We start from the raw sequence: 17,084 nt of genomic DNA, 5'->3' as shown, positions 1-17,084 counted from the left end.
CTTATATGAGGGCAAATGCAGAATTTCTGTAATCTTGTAAGCTAGTGTTAGATATACACACAAACCCATCCATGAGAAACACTGAATAAATATGACCTTGCAGAGTTTGCTAGAATGTAAAATTGAGCCGACTCCTGGCATTGCCTTTATTAACAATGTTTCACAGCTAACAATTGAAATACTATATTCCCACACCCATTTATATTTTGGTGGTTCTTTTGACTCTGATTATCTCATTGTATGTCTGTTCACCCCACCCCAAGACCTAAATCCATGGAGATGACTTACAAAAATGGGTTATTGTGGCAACTTGCACTTCCAGTTTGAGTTATAGTCTCATTGTCAGTGCACTTGTTTGGGTAGTTGAGAAGACACACTGATAGCGCTGCATGAATATATGATTAAAGAAGTACTGGCAGCTCTTTACCAGCATCAGGCTATCAGTGTGTGCTATCTTAGAGCGCAGCTCCAGCTGCTAGCTAAAGTGCAGTGTTAAGCTTAAGTGGAGGCACTTCAGGAGCTTGACAGGGTCTATGAGCTGGAACACACTGCAGTGGATGGGAACTGTGCTGCAGAGAATCCACTGGAGAATGGAAGATAAGGGAATGCTGTTCTTTTACTAGGCTTTGACTCTACACACGGTTCTTTGAGGTGGTTAAGATGCTATATAGCACTGCTACTGTTTAAGGAAACTGCTAAGCCAAGTTTGCTTCTTTAGTGGTTCAGTGGTACTTTTTGTACGCAAATAAAACAAAAATAACGACTTTATTCAACAATTCCTTTGTCAACAATCTCCTCTGTGTCTCTCCACATCACTCAACTGCCTACGCTCTTCTGTGTCATCCACGCCACAAGGAGGCGCTGTTTCTATGTGTATTTATGCTTTGGTTTGAAAGAAAACAGCGCATATTTGTGACGTGGCTGACACAGAAGAGCGTAGGCGTAGAGCGTTTGAGTGTCTCAAGTCTCAAGTCAAAAAATCTTAAATTGTGTTCCGAAGACAATTTTTTTTACGAGTTTGGAACAAAATGGGGGTAAGTGATTAATGACATCATTTTCATTTTGGGGTGGAGTATCTCTTTAAGCCCCGGTATAGTTCTTTAAAGGTTCTCTGACTCTCTCTTAGTCTTTCATTTTGATCTTGAAAGGATTAAAAGACAACATTAAAATACAGTGTATTTCCGGAAGACACACAAGACCGTTTGACCTCGGAAAAGCATAAAATTAATACAAAACAGCTTTTGCCATGGTAGCTAATTCCCATTCAAAGCAAACATAAGAGAGTGGAGGAACATTTCTAAAATCTAAGGAGGAGAATGGGGTTCCTCTTATTTCTACATAGTGCCATTTGACAAAGGTGATGTATTGAGTCTTTAAAGATAGGTGCTACTGTATATAGTCAAGTCAAGTCACCTTTATTTATATTGCGCTTTAAACAAAATACATTGTGTCAAAGCAACTGAACAACATTCATTAGGAAAACAGTGTGTCAATAATGCAAAATGATAGTTAAAGGCAGTTCATCATTGAATTCAGTGATGTCATCTCTGTACAGTTAAATAGTGTCTGTGCATTTATTTGCAATCAAGTCAACGATATCGCTGTAGATGAAATGACCCCAACTAAGCAAGCCAGAGGCGACAGCGACAAGGAACTTGGAAAACTCTATCGGTGACAGAATGGAGAAAAAAACCTTGGGAGAAACCAGGCTCAGTTGGGGGGCCAGTTCTCCTCTGACCAGATGAAACCAGTAGTTCAATTCCAGGCTGCAGCAAAGTCAGATTGTGCAGAAGAATCATCTGTTTCCTGTTTCCTATATACAGAGCGAGCCGTACACTCTAAAAAAAACCCGGGGTTATTTTTTTTTAACCCAAATGCTGGGTTGAGCCTTTTGGGTAATTTTTGGGGGTAATTTTTTCAGTATTTGGGTAGTTTTTGTGTTACCCAGCTCCTGGGTCAAACGTAACAACCCAGTGTTTGGGTTGTTTTGCAGCCACTGGGTCAAATGTAACAACACAATGTTTGGGTAGCTTTTGTATTACTCAGATCCTGGGTCAGACTTAACCCAGCGGTTGAGTTCTTTATCGCGGGGATTTTGTTTCTCTTCTGGAGAGAGCAGTTCTTAGCGCCATCGAATTGACACATACGTCTGTAAAATACAGGTTTGTATAAATTTTATTTTATCTTTAAAACCATTTCTGTGCTGAATATCGTTCAATTATATGCAGAGCAGCATGGGGCGCGGTAAGAATCACCTTTAACGAGTGTCACAGTCTTATCGAGTGATGGAAAAGCCTGATGCTTTGCATAAAATAAACGATTTTATTCATAAAGATACAGAATACAAATATTCCTTCAGAGCTGTTTACTGTTTGTTTTTGAGCAGGTTATAAAGGCAACCGCAGTATATTTATATGAGGATTTAAGTTAATCTGTAAACATTTAATGTATGAAGTTAAAAATAAGTTATTAATCTAGTAAAAATTAATTAATTGACTTTATCTGGGTTAAATCAACCCCTTATGCTGGGTTAAATAAACAACCTAATTTGCTGGGTAAAATTAACCCAAGATGGGTTCTGTCCTATATTTACCCAGCCCTTGGGTTAATAACAACCCATATTGGGTTTTTAATCCAGTGTTTTTTAGAGTGTAGCTGGGGTTTGCAGTGCAGGTTGTACCAGTGGGCCTGTATTTGAAAGTGTTTCATTTGTATGTTCGTTCTATTTATTTATTTGTCCTATTTACACAATGTCTCAGTAAATTAGAATGTGATATAAAAGTTCATTTATTTCAGTAATTCAACTCAAATTGTGAAACTCGTGTATTAAATAAATTCAGTGCACACCGACTGAAGTGGTTTTGAAGTCTTTGGTTCTTTTAATTGTGATGATTTTTGCTCACATTTAACAAAAAAACACCAATTCACTATCTTAACAAATTTGAATATTTCATAAGACCAATAATAAAAAAAAAAAAATTAAAAAAAACATTTTTAGTGAATTGTTGGCCTTCTGGAAAGTATGTCCATTTACTGTACTCAATACTTGGTAGGGGCTCCTTTTGCTTTAATGACTGCCTCAATTCGGCGTGGCATGGGGGTGATCAGTTTGTGGCACTGCTGAGGTGGTCTGGAAGCCCAGGTTTCTTTGACAGTGGCCTTCAGCTCATCTGCATTGTTTGGTCTCTTGTTTCTCATTTTCCTCTTGACAATAGCTCATAGATTCTCTCTGGGGTTCAGGTCTTGTGAGTTTGCTGACCAGTCAAGTACACCAACACCATGGTCATTTAAACAACTTTTGGTGCTTTTGGCAGTGTGGGCAGGTGCCAAATCCTGCTGGAAAATGAAATCGGTATCTTAAAAAAAAGCTGGTCAGCAGAAGGAAGCATGAAGTGCTCCAAAATTTCTTGGTGAAGGGGTGCAGTGACTTTGGTTTCCAAAAAACACAATGGACCAACACAAGCAGGTGACATTGCACCACAAATCATCACATACTGTGGAAACTTAACACTGGACTTCAAGCAACTTGGGCTATGAGCTTCTCCACCCTTCCTCCAAACTTTAGGACCTTGGTTTCCAAATGAAATACAAAACTTGCTCTCATCTGAAAAGAGGAATTTGGACCACTGGGCAACAGTCCAGTTCTTCTTCTCCTTAGTCCAGATAAGACGCCTCTGACATTGTCTGTGGTTCCGGAGTGGCAGGAATACGACAACTGTAGTCAAATTCCGTAATGCCTAGAGCCCAGCCTCAGTCCATTCCTTGTGAAGTTCACTCAAATTCTTGATTTCTGTTAACATGCTTGGATACAGCACTCTGTGAACAGCCAGCTTCTTTGGCAATGAATGTTTGTTTCTTACTCTCCTTGTGAAGGGTTTCAATGATTGTCTTCTGGACATCTGTCAGATCAGCAGTCTTCCTCATGATTGTGGGATTAAAATACATTTATCAATTACTTAGTAATCACCAATTAAAATAACTATTCATTCATTTATCTAAATCAGTAATTTTTTTTCTATTTATTTATATGACTTTTTATTAAGCAATTATTTTGTATAATTAAAGTGTATATTTTAATAAACATAATAATTGTTAAATGTAACATCTTAGCCCCTGTACCCCTAGTAACCAGAGTAAATATGATGTGACTATACATTATTTATGATGATTGACTGATTGACAGATTTGATCCATTTCTAATTGTTAACGTCCTGAGGAAAAAGATGTTCTACAGTCTTTCCAGACAACGATTAATCAGCTGGGTTTGAGTGTCTGCTGATGCAGCATTATAGCACTTCATTACATACATGAGTGGTCTTAATCTATCCTGCCAGACCACGGAGTCCTCATTACTGCTACTCCACAGGCTCAGCCTCCTCTCTCAGTATCTATCCTGCAAGACCACCGCCTTAATCTCAGTCCAATATGCCATTTCCTCCAATACAAATGTTGGCCCAATTCCATTTTCACTGGCGAACTGCGCTTTTGGAAAAAGGGAGCGGGCTTATGTAGTCCTGACCCCCTATCCTGTGAGCCACAATGCAAGAAGCCCTATCATAGACAGGAAGGAGTTTGGTTCCTGGCACATGGAAAAAGCTCTTTGTGTTCCCAGAGCAAGTAAGGGAAGGAGCTCGAATCTCCCTGCTGGAGGAGATTAGGGCCTTGGAAGAGTTTCAAGAATAGGTTGGTTTTAGTGGCACTGCATGTCGTTCTGGGAGTCGTTTTCACCATATATCCATGTGTTTCATCCTATAATTCACTCACACTGGATTTGTTTACTTCTTCTGTGAGAGGAAGTGAGTTTAAATGGATAGTTCCCTCCAAAATTTAATTTCTGTAAATATTAAAAACATTTAGATTTAGATACATAGAATTTTTTTTAGAACACATAGATTTTTTTATTTAAGAGATGTTGGGTGGGGGGGTTGGTGCATGTGGTCTACTCTTCAGTACAATGGTAACCATAAAATCTTAACTTTAAATTTTTTAAATGTCGAACATAACAGCATTAAACAATATGTCTTTCTTTCAATAAAAAACACATAAAATAAAACTTTATTTCATTTACTTACATTTACTCCCCTTATCCAGTGCTATGCAAAGCATGCTGGGAACTAGAAATCCACCCAGTTTCCAAAGTTAACAAGGCAATTTTATTGAGTTACTACAACTTCCGTTCCTGAGCACGCTGTCTCTAGGAGAGTACAAGAGTACTGAATAGTTTAAACACTGGCAATACTTAAAAAGAAATGCTAATTATAAACATTAGTGATGATGCCTTGATTGTGCAAGTGACAATTCTTGTGTTGACTGTGCAGCGTGCAGCTTTCTTATAGTGCAAAAGCAATGTGGAGATTTGAAGCCGTTTGCACATTTTGAGAGCTAAAGAGAGAGTGCATGGTAAATTCTTAAATAAGGTCTGACAGAAAGTTAATTAATAAGGAATGAATAATGAATTGTACCTTACCTTCAACATTATAATCTTTTATCCTGTGCCAGACAGAGATTGAGATTGTCATCAGCTTGAGATCAGTTTATGAGACCAGCATTTATAGATTATAGCAATTATCGGCAGATAGTAATCAGTAGCCGATCAATCGGAGTACCCCTACTTTAGTTATCTAAAGTTGTTTTCTAATAGACCAAATAAAAAGGGCTAAAATGAATGAACATGATTATGGCATAATTAGTCAAAATATAAAAATTGTGATTTGATTGATTGGTTTTGACACTTATCCTAGTGGTTTCATCTGTTGTGAAGTAATGGTGGAGATTCCCTGGCACTGAACTGCATCACACACCGCAGCGTCATAGTGCTCATGAATCGCTGCAGGAGTCGCCTCCAGATGATGTGCATCACAATCACTGTGTGAATTGGGGCAAATCTGCAGGGGTAAAGATGAAAGAACGAAACTATAAGTAGCTGACAAGTGGTCCCGCAGGCCCACCTTGGTTTGGAGATAATTAAATTTTTACCCAGGCAGTCGCTAACATTTGTAGATTAAGATTTGGCCCATAGCATCTGAGTGCAAAGCAGCTACAATAAAGACCCTCAAATAAAAAAAAGAGATGTCTAATCTCCAAAAGTGAACAGTTGGCATCACAGAGAGGGCTTTTTCATTGTATGCTTTCAAAAAATGCTTTATTTTTGGCACTGGATCAGTTGACTGCCCTATCCCTAGATCTGTGCACACTCAGAGGAACGTTTCCAACCCAATTCCCGTTAAGAGGATGCTTTCATTACGACAATAACTTGGATAAGGTTTCAGTGTCTATATATCTTGTCAACTAATTGAATTTATGATTGCTGATGGATGGGTTCTGCTTGGGATGACCTGCGGTGTTGGCTCCTTGCTGACATTTGTCGAGCGCACTGTAATGGAAACTGAGTGTCAGTATTTTGAAATAATTCTGACAGATTGCACATAACAAGCCAAATCCTGCTAACATGCACTTCAGGGAAGCACAACAAGCAGCGCTAGATTCAAAAAAGTCCTGCCTGCAGTTCAGAATGATCTTAAAGACATAGTTCCCCCAAAATGTAATTCCAAACATGACTTTCCTTTATTTTCTGTGGAACACAACTAAATTTTTTATTTTTTTTAACAGAACGACATGAGAACGAGTAAAATTTTGGGGTTACCTATCCCTTTAAGTGAATAAATAATCAAACCAAATGAAACGTGTAATATGACAGGAAGACTCCATTCCCCCATCCCAAGTCGTTAAAAGATTTAAGCATCTTTAGAGGATACTCTCTGATGCTGAATCAATGAGATTACATGAAAAGTCAGTCATTGTTATTCAGAAATTCTGTGAAATAATGCTTATTCAGAACACTAACCCCTGGTTATTCCTAAAATATAAGCCTGAGCTGTTTCAAATGAAAGAAACGTGCACTGACTGATCATAAAACATATCATTGCCTTTGTTGGTCTTAAGATGGACACCAGTAATGTTTATAAAAATTACTTAGATGTCCTAATTTAGCTATAGCCTAATCCTGGATTAGGTTAAGCCCTGTCTATGAAACCAGCCCATAGTGTTTAATAAGGCATGGTTCTTTATCTCTACTTGACTATAAATTAAAAGGTTAGATAAATCTTTTTCTACAAAAAAAGAGCACTTATTCTATGGCCCTACATCAACCCTAGCCTTACCCCAAACCCTCATAAGAAACTTTGTGCATTTTTACTTTCTCAAACTAATTCTGTATAAGCGTTTTGAAAAATGGGGACATGGGTTATGTCTTCATAAGTCACCCTCTCCTTGTAATACCTGTGTCATACCCATGTCATTATACAGAGTTGTGTCCTAATATGTCACAAAAACATGTACACACTCCTCAGTAATTTGCAGTTGTTGTTTTTAAATTAGGAGAGCATTAATGATACAGTTATGCTGTAATTTGCTGGTGGGTAATAGATGTATGAAATAAGTATTACAGCCTCATTTGACCCAGCATTCATTATAGCTGTAGTGTGAATTGTGGAAAGAACAGACACAGCAGTATGATACAATATTTTAAATAAGTTACATAGAAATGTGCCTGCACACAAATAAAAATATGATGATGTTTTGGCAATAGCTCCATGGAAACAGGCCTTGCAGATTCAGGGCAACAAAGCTGTTAATAGAGTTTGCTCAGTGTGTGAAACATATAAGGCTGTGCTTTCGTAAGTCTTGGAGGTGACCATGATGGGATGTGCAAATCCAGTAACACTGACATATCTCTGTCTTGTTCACTCTCAATTTGTTTCGACCTTTTTGTCTGTTTTTGTTGTATCATATCACCTCAATTCTTGCCGTATCGGAATTCTTATACTTTCATTGCAGAACTAACATGACTATTAATTATGCATGTTAGTATGTATTAATATGCATGTGTGTATATGAATACATTTCCTGACATATTAGCTGCCATGTTGGCGTTGCTTTTGTACATTTAAACCAAAAGGAACCGCTTTTGGCATCTATTGCATTTATACCTGAAAACAGCAGCCTGGTTTTCATTTGTTTGTTTTTTGACTTTACAAATCTGACAGCTTACTAATCTCTCTTGGCATTATGGGATCTTAAAGTGACCAGCGGTTCAACACTTCAAACTCTCAGTGAATGCAGTAGGTCATCTGAGTATTGGTCACCTACTGTTTTGTGAATATTGATTATTTGGGCTTTTTTCTAATTTAATGTACAGATTCTGTAGACTATGTAGAAGGGAAGTTCACATACACTATAATTCGGTAAGATTTTTAAAAAATGCTTTTGAAAGCAGTCTCTTACCAAGGTAAAAATTGTGTGTAATATTGTGAAAAGTAATTGCAATATAATTATATCATAATATAATTTTCTATTTTTATATAATTTACATTAGTTTTTTTGATATATACATTTTGTTGTAACATAATATAAATATTGTTACTCTGCACTTTTGATCAATTTAATGCACATTTGCTGAATTAAATTATTACAACAGTCATTTAAGTGGATGCATACTCATGGCAGAAATATAAAGAGTAGTATACTATTCTTATTTCAGCCCGTCTTGATATACAGTATAGTAGTATAGTGTTCAGCCTCTGTCGCACGCTCTGAATGTGACTCCCTGTACTGTTGACAGTTCTCTGTGACATTCCTAGGCAGAAATCCTATACCATTAAATGCATTGCTTTAACTTTCCTCTTGATCTGCATTCTGGATTATTTACTGCAAAACCATTTGTTTTTACTCAAGAAAATGCCAACTTTTGACCATATGGCAACAACAACATGTAGGGTAGCGTGTTTTTCAAAATGGCATTATCATGCTCTGAAGGCAGTGTATATTGAGACCCAGAATAAAAGACAGTGTTGTTTTAATCTTCAACTCTGTGATATGTTGTGCAGGAAGTTGTCATTGGTAATTGCAGTGAAAAAAGACTACATCTGGAGGCTGTTTACTAACTGAGATTAGTAAAGTGAGAACTGGTGAGAGCTGGCAGACTGTTTCATGTGTAGAGTCTTGTTTACTTTGCCAACCATCCCATACTTGTTTGTGTCCATCATTCTCAACCCCACCTTATTTGTCTTATCGCTGTGGTGATAATTGTGTATGAGACTGGTGAGTAGTGGTTTGTTTAGAATGGATGTTTAAGTAGTCTGGCTTGTGGGGGACAGTATGATTTTAAGGCAGACTTAACACTAAACACTGAATTCGCCACGTTATAAAGATAAAGAGGCATGGAGAACCACTTTAGTCTGAGCTGGAATGACCAGGAGACACAGGACGTGCAGGAAATCTACACAGCACAGTTTTTCATTTCCCCAGTCACCTATGTGTGAAATGACAGGAACAACAGTATTTCTGAAAGATATTTGATGCATTGACAGGCATTGACTGATCTCGTGACTGATCAGCGGATCATTCCTCTGAAAGTTTACTAGTATTGAAAAACTTGAAAACATACCTCTTGTGTTTACCTTCTCTCCAAGCGATCCTCCATCTCCTTCCCGTGGCTCCAGTTACTCTCCAGTGCTACATTGCTCGGATACCTCAATGACTCACCATTGCCGAGGTGTGTGCTCTCTACAGGCTACTCTGGTCACCCCATCAGACAAGAACTCTTCAAAATTGCAAGTTTCCTCATCCTCCATTCATCTGCTACTCACCCTCTGTCTGTTCTTACCGGTTTCAATAAATCCCAGTTTTCCACTAATCCTCTGTCGCCAGGCCATTTGTTACATAGTGTTTTTATCAAATAAATAAAAGAGACTTCTTTCAGAAACATTTAAAAACCATTTCTAACCCCAAATATTCTAATGGTTGGTTACATTTAATTAGTAGTCATAATAAATGTAAATGTTTCATTATTACAAGAATTTAATTATATAGTATGCTATTTAAACGTATGTTCCTGATTCATCAGCATTAGAATGAGGGTAATTTTCCATGAGAAACATTCCTACCTTGTACACTTTTACCAGGTGAATGAGACCCAAGTGATGTTAATCTTTAGAGACTGTGGAGTTCATGGAAGTGTGTCGTCTGTCTCGTCATTCTCTGTGTCACAGACTCTTGGCTCATTACTGGAGTGTGTTCAGTATAAGAGAGCCGAGTGTAGGCTATTATTGTCAAAACTGGCATTTACAATGATGAGGAAATTTCTTCAAAACCACAGGCTCTATGTGACCTGGGTGTCCCACATGCTGAGAGAGAGCGAAATAAAGAAAAAAATAGCAAGACAGCTGACAGCAGGCAGGAGGTGTTTGCATTAACTTTGCGGTTTGTGGAGAAGCATCAGTTTTCTCTTATCAGAATAGTCCTGACTCTTGCTTACACATCAGTAACAAACTCTGCAGGACAGACGCAGAGATGTATTAATGCCCAGGCTCTGTCAGAGCTGCCAGCTTGGCTAATTTAATTGCATCTCCTTCAAAGAACAGTAGAATCAGCTCACGGGATCCAGAAAGCAGATGCAGTATGTAAGAGTTACAGGTAATCTCCAAGCTGGACTCATGTTGAATTGGTCCAAGAAAAAAATACTCTCTGAGGAAAGGTGAAGGTTTAGTTTAAAAAAAAAAAAAAACGGCCTCCAGTGGTGTTTAGGATGATTGCCCACAAGTCATTTCCAGTAGTAGCGCTGTTGACACATGCTATGCTAATGTGCACTTTCTGTGCCCTCATTACACTGTGTTCTAGCTGGGCGAGATGTGACAAGCATTCAGCTAGAAGTAATTTGTCTGTCAACACTGAACGTGAAACAAGAAACATGGCCAGTCAACATATTTCCCCTTTAATATGCAATACATGAAACATGACACAGCAAAAATAGAAACCAAGTCATCAACGAATATTCCTGATGGTTAGGAAGAGATAGCCTTTGTCTTTTGATGTATTTTTTGGGGTGTGTTTGTTTAGGACACTGTGTTAGAATACTGTGTGCCCTCATCTTGAGATCCCAGTTAAACAAAGCACCTCAACTTCATTTGTTACTCAAGGCCATGTTCTGTATGATACAATTATTACTGTGTGTGTTTGTGTATGTCCACGGTGCCAAATATAATAACATGTCCAAAGTAAACTGCTTTAAAATATATATTGTTATTCACATCATGGTTCATTAGTAGTGTACGCTGATGAAATTTCAGTCAGGATTACAACATTGTTTACAAATTTTTAGACGGCAATTATTTGCTTGTTTTTTTTTTAAGAATTATTTTAAGAGTATTTTGCTTCTTCTTCTTTATAATAAATGAGTCACAATATTGTATATTGCAAATTTGGGATAATTTAATACACTATCATTCAAACGTTTTAGGGTAAAATTAAGTTTTGATTAGTTCTTAATTAATTAATTTATTATTTATTTATTAATTTATATTTAATTTTACATAAAAAAAGAGAAAGAAAAGAAAGAACAACAACAGCAACAGATAAAATTAGTGGTCATAGTATTTAAAGCAAGTGCTAACAACAGTGGACAGTACCATGGGAAAAAATAAATACAAATAAATAAATGATATTAAAAAAAGGTATTTATTTATTTATTTATGAAGGAAAATAATACTTTTAATCAGCAAGGACACATTGATTTAATCAGAAGTGACAGCAAAGACATTTATAATATTACAAAAGATTATTTTCCAAATAAATGCTATTCTTTTGAACTTTAATGATGTTCTCCATTCATCAAAGAATCCTGTAAAAACGATAGTTTCCACAAAAATATTAAACAGCACGACGAATAATATACACTGTAAAAAATAATTCAGTGGCTTAGTAAATTTCACAAAAATAAAGAGCTATATTTACTTAATAAAATCTTTTGAAATCATTTAAGTGATATTTTGAGTGGGTCAGGTTAAAAATAATAATTAAAAATCCAACAAATAATTTCTCTAAAATTTACATATATTATTTAAGTTTATTTACTGAAAATAAATAAGTATTTAACTAACTAATTATATTTTTAATATACCCTCAATATTTCTGGTGAATTCTAATATAAATATTTGATAATTATTTACTTGTACTGATCTGTTTTAGAAACTAAAATTATTAAGTATTTCCTACCAATTTTCCTAAATAAAGTTCCAGCTTAATAAAAAACGGTTTAAATAAATTGAGTAAATTTCGCGGCTAAAGTGATCACGTGTGCAGCTCCGCAGGAAAAAAAAAATCTGCTTTCCTCAGCAGAGACGTCGACTAGCCATACTCCTCACAACTCCTGGTAAGTAAGGTTAGTCAGCTAATCCTACTTACGTTTGTAACACTTTATTATAAAGTTAATAATTATTAAGCATTTCCTAACAATTGTCTTTGTATTTTACGTCATCTTCAACAAGTTTCGTAACTTAATCGAGGTCACCTGAAGGACGGCGTTCCTGAGTTTCCTCAGCAACGGCAAGACCTTCACTCCTCTCATATCGGGGTAACGTTACGTTATGTAATTTAGCCAGCTTAAACTAAATATGTTTGTGATGTTTAATTCAGAAGTTAATTATTAAGGATTTCCTAACAATTGTGTTTGTATTTTGCGACATCTTAAGAAGTTTAACAAGTTTCGCGGCTCAAGCAAGAGGCACCTGTCACTGAAGGACTGCTTTTCTCAGCAACGACGTGAACAGCATTACTCGAATTTCCTGTAAGTAGTCATTTTATAACGATGTATATTTGCAATACTTTATTCAAAAGTTGATTAAACATTGACCGTGTGTACGTGTACATAACAGTGTAGTTTTCTAAGTTAGTTAGTGGGGCAGCGATATGTATGTTAGGGTTTTTTTTTTGGAGTGGATTAACTTTCGTACTATTTGGATCACCGTTTAACCGCCATTTGAAAGTCTAACGATAAGTGTACCGTGGTCCAGCAACTATAACTACACATGCCCAATGGAAAACGATTTTGTACAGGTTCCCCTTTGGGGTCAGTGGCTTGTCAAAAGGGAACACATCATTTATGAACTTTCAAATGACATTCTGTCTTGTAAAAAGCTGTCACGTTGTTGTAAAACATCATAATTACTACATGAACTCAAGTATGAGCTCTTAAATAACCACTAAAAATACGCCATGCAAAAGTATTTAAAATGGCGTGGACATAACATAGACTGGTGCGTTTTAATCAGCTCCCACTATAGGGAGTCAGCCAGTTTAAGGCCTGCTCCGTTGTAAAATCATTCTAGTGCACTGAAACCTAGATCACATACAATATCGGTCAAAAGTTTGAAAACAGTAAGCTTTTTAATGTTTCTAAAATAAGTTTCTTAAGCTCATTAAGCTTGCATTTATTTAAAAAAAAAATAATGCAGAAAAAACAACCGTCTATTATCCCCCCCCTACCCTCTATGGCTATTTGGCTGGTAATTTTTTTAGGGTTACTCGCCAGACTGATATAATATTTATATACACACACACACACACACACACACACACACATATATATATATATATATATATATATATATATATATATATATACACATACATACATACATACATATATACATTAAAGCCAAATTTTCATTCCATTACTCCAGTCACCGCAGCTGTTTCAAAACAAATCCAGACCTGGTGGGTATTGAAGGACAGCGGAGGCTGGGGGAGGGGTACATTGTTTTAATTTTAATTAAAGTAATATTTTTGTTCCCTGAAACAGATCAGTTTAATTTTGCATCCTTAAATAGTTTGATAGAAATTTCACAAATATATTATGTGTATTATAAATAAACAATTTGTTAGTCAAATACTAAATTGTTTTAGTGGAAAAAAAAGATAAAATATAACTGTACATTTTAGATAAAATTAACTGTTGTATTTTTAGTCAATTATTATGTTTACATTTATGTATTTGGCAGACGCTTTTATCCAAAGCAACTACATTGCATTTCAAGGTACACATTTACAATCTTATAATATTCAGAGATTTTATTAAGTTCATAAAGTTAAATATTATTGTAATATTTACTAAGCCACAGAATTATTTAGAGGGTTAAAGGTTGAGTGTGAGGGTTAATGCAATGCATATTTTTTTTCAAGTAGTGCAATTAAACAAGCTTTTTTGTTTCAAAACCATTAGTCATTTTACTTAAATATTAAACATGTTTATAAAGAAATTGGTTGAAATAATGCAGACTTCAGTAAAAGCCTATAGCATTGATTTAAAGCATAGAAGCTCACAGTTAGTCTCTTTTCATTTTTCTTTTAGGTTTATTGTTAAAAAATAAATGTCCCTGTGTAGAAAATTAACCTGTCCTCTTGTTAAGAAGAATGCTGTTAATTTTTGCAACTCCTCCCCCTAGTAAACTTTGTTTGAGATTTTACCTATCATACGGTCCAACAGAATGTTTGCTTCTTCAGGTGCTATTTGTTTTGTGTATTTATCGCTTTCTTGTAACATTCAGGTTTGAATGTTAGCTCTAACCAGTTATCTTTAAAATTTGCCTGTAGGGTTCAGCTGATCTACCCGTCTTCGTACAAGCAGAGTTGGCAGAGGAGGTCATAAAAATCTACATCCTTCGGGACAGTGATGGGGCAGTCAGCGATGTAGGAGTTGTGATTGAGGGCATCACTGTCCTCCGCAGTCTTGGGAATCTCAGCAGAGCCTGCTGCTATCTTTTGGGAGTCACGTATGCATTGGATTTGAGATATCCCAAGACCCACAAATACAGGTCCTTCTAAAAAAATTAGCTTATTGTGATAAAGTTCATTATTTTCCATAATGTAATGATAAAAATTTAACTTTCATATATTTTAGATTCATTGCACACCAACTGAAATATTTCAGGTCTTTTATTGATTTAATACTGATGATTTTGGCATACAGCTCACGAAAACCCCAAATTCTCAAAACATTAGCAAATTTCATCCGACCAATAAAAGAAAAGTGTTTTTAATACAAAAAAAAAAGTCAACCTTTAAATAATTATGTTCAGTTATGCACTCAATACTTGGTGGGGAATCCTTTTGCAGAAATGACTGCTTCAATGCGGCGTGGCATGGAGGCAATCAGCCTGTGGCACTGCTGAGGTGTTATGGAGGCCCAGGATGCTTCGATAGCGACCTTAAGCTCATCCAGAGTGATGGGTCTTGCGTCTCTCAACTTTCTCTTCACAATATCCCACAGATTCTCCATGGGGTTCAGGTCAGGAGAGTTGGCAGGCCAATTGAGCACAGTAATACCACGGTCAGTAAACCATTTACCAGTGGTTTTGGCACTGTGAGCCGGTGCCAGGTCGTGCTGAAAAACGAAATCTTCATCTCCATAAAGCTTTTCAGCAGATGGAAACATGAAGTGCTCCAAAATCTCCTGATAGCTAGCTGCATTGACCCTGCCCTTGATAAAACACAGTGGACCAACACCAGCAGCTGACATGGCACCCCAGACCTACACTGACTGTGGGTACTTGACACTGGACTTCAGGCATTTTGGCATTTCCTTCTCCCCAGTCTTCCTCCAGACTCTGGCACCTTGATTTCCGAATGACATCCAAAATTTGCTTTATGCTATATTATAATGCTATATGCCAAAATCATCACTATTAAAACAATAAAAGACCTGAAATATTTCAGTTGTTGTGCAATGAATCAAAAATATATGAAAGTTTAATTTTTATCAATACATTATGGAAAATAATGAACTTTTATCATAATATAAATTTTTTTTGAGAAGGACCTGTACTCACTTGAGTTGTTCCAAAAACTGTTTCTTGAGCTGGATCCTCCAAAACTCTCTGTTAATGTTCAGAGGTTTAAAAATTTTCTTCTTGCACAGTAGTGGTTCTTGATCATCCCAGAGAATGGGTATTCCTGATGGAAGTGTTTTTGTTATCGGATTAATTCTGTTGAAGGGATAGTTCACTCAAAAAGATGATGTTGTCATAATTTACTCTCCCTCAATTTGTCCCAAACCTGTACGAGTTTCTTTCTTCTGTTGAACACAAAAGATATTTTAAGTGAAGTGACGTGACATTCAGCAAAGTATTAAAGAGTGTTGGTTAACGCATTTAAAGGTTGCCATTGACTTTGCATAGTAGCCTTTTTTTTTTTTTTTTCTACCATGGAAGTCAATGGCAACTTTCAACTGTCTGTTAACCAACATTCATTAAAATATCTTTTGTGTTCAACAGAAGAAAGAAACTCGTACAGGTTTGGGACAACTTGAGGGCGAGTACATTATGACAACATCATCTTTTTGGGTGAACTATCCCTTTAATATTGATGTAAGTGTTGCTTTTTTTTTATGGTTTAATGAGTGGTAATGAGTGTGACTGCAAATGGCTGGTATGCACCAGGAACAAAGTAAGATGTCATTTCTCTTACGGCTATCATATTTTACATGTAATCTACTTGAATACTAAGATGGATGAAATGTTTCATAAGGTTTAATCATTTCCCTTATGGCTGCTTTACAGTTTTTAATTTTTGCAATCTACTGGAATATTAAAATGGATAAAATGTTTCAAAGGTTGATTTTAGACTTTGTCTGATGTTTAATTGATAAATAAATGTTTAATAAAAAATGTGTTTCTTTCTTTATTTGGTTTTATTATATTAATTGTAAAGGGTAAATGGTGTAAAAAAAAGTGAATGCAACATTTTGATCATTTATAGTCCAATATTAAGTTAAATTCACTTTTACATGTAGTAAACATAGCACATTTGTTTGGTTAAATTTCATCCAATATTTCAATTATATCTACTCAATATTTTTTGTTTATTTTACATAGAATTACAGTTGTGGTGTTTTATAATTTTGATTTATATCTAATTAATTTAATTTCTCATATAAAGTTATTCAGTTATTCAGATTTACTTAATTTTTTTACTTACAATTACTCAATTTAAACAGTACATTTCATTGATTTCACAGCTTTAAAATTTACTCAATTTTTTTGAGTGTAAAAATGTTTCACCAAAAAAATTGAGTAAATAATAGTTAAACTTTTTACAGTGTATTTTGTGCCCAATTATGTGTCCAATAACAGTGAGTAGCATTCAACTTGTCACGTGTGATTGCAACACATTGTCCACCATGATGTGACTACATGTGCAGTAAATCAGCTTTTAATAAACTTATGAAATAACTGAAGTCATCATCTTGTGAG

At 35.8% G+C, this 17,084-nt stretch overlaps 1 protein-coding gene and 1 long non-coding RNA gene across 14 annotated transcripts in view; both read left to right on the top strand.

The window, feature by feature from the left end:
* LOC127950987 (caskin-1) overlaps positions 1-17,084 on the top strand; it is a 99,405-nt gene that overhangs the window by 11,748 nt on the left and 70,573 nt on the right. The window lies entirely within an intron of this gene.
* On the top strand, positions 11,736-15,544 carry LOC127951031 (uncharacterized). Of its 2 annotated transcripts, XR_008152576.1 has the most exons (4): positions 11,736-12,208; positions 12,324-12,409; positions 12,528-12,622; positions 14,428-15,544. It is a non-coding gene; the product is annotated as an uncharacterized LOC127951031 (long non-coding RNA). The 2 variants fall into 2 exon arrangements; XR_008152575.1 differs by having other exon boundaries at positions 11,746-12,409.

The sequence above is a fragment of the Carassius gibelio genome, chromosome A3 (genome assembly GCF_023724105.1).
Source record: "Carassius gibelio isolate Cgi1373 ecotype wild population from Czech Republic chromosome A3, carGib1.2-hapl.c, whole genome shotgun sequence".
In the NCBI taxonomy this organism is placed as follows: Eukaryota; Metazoa; Chordata; class Actinopteri; order Cypriniformes; family Cyprinidae; genus Carassius; species Carassius gibelio.
This window is presented reverse-complemented; position numbering and strand designations above follow the sequence as displayed.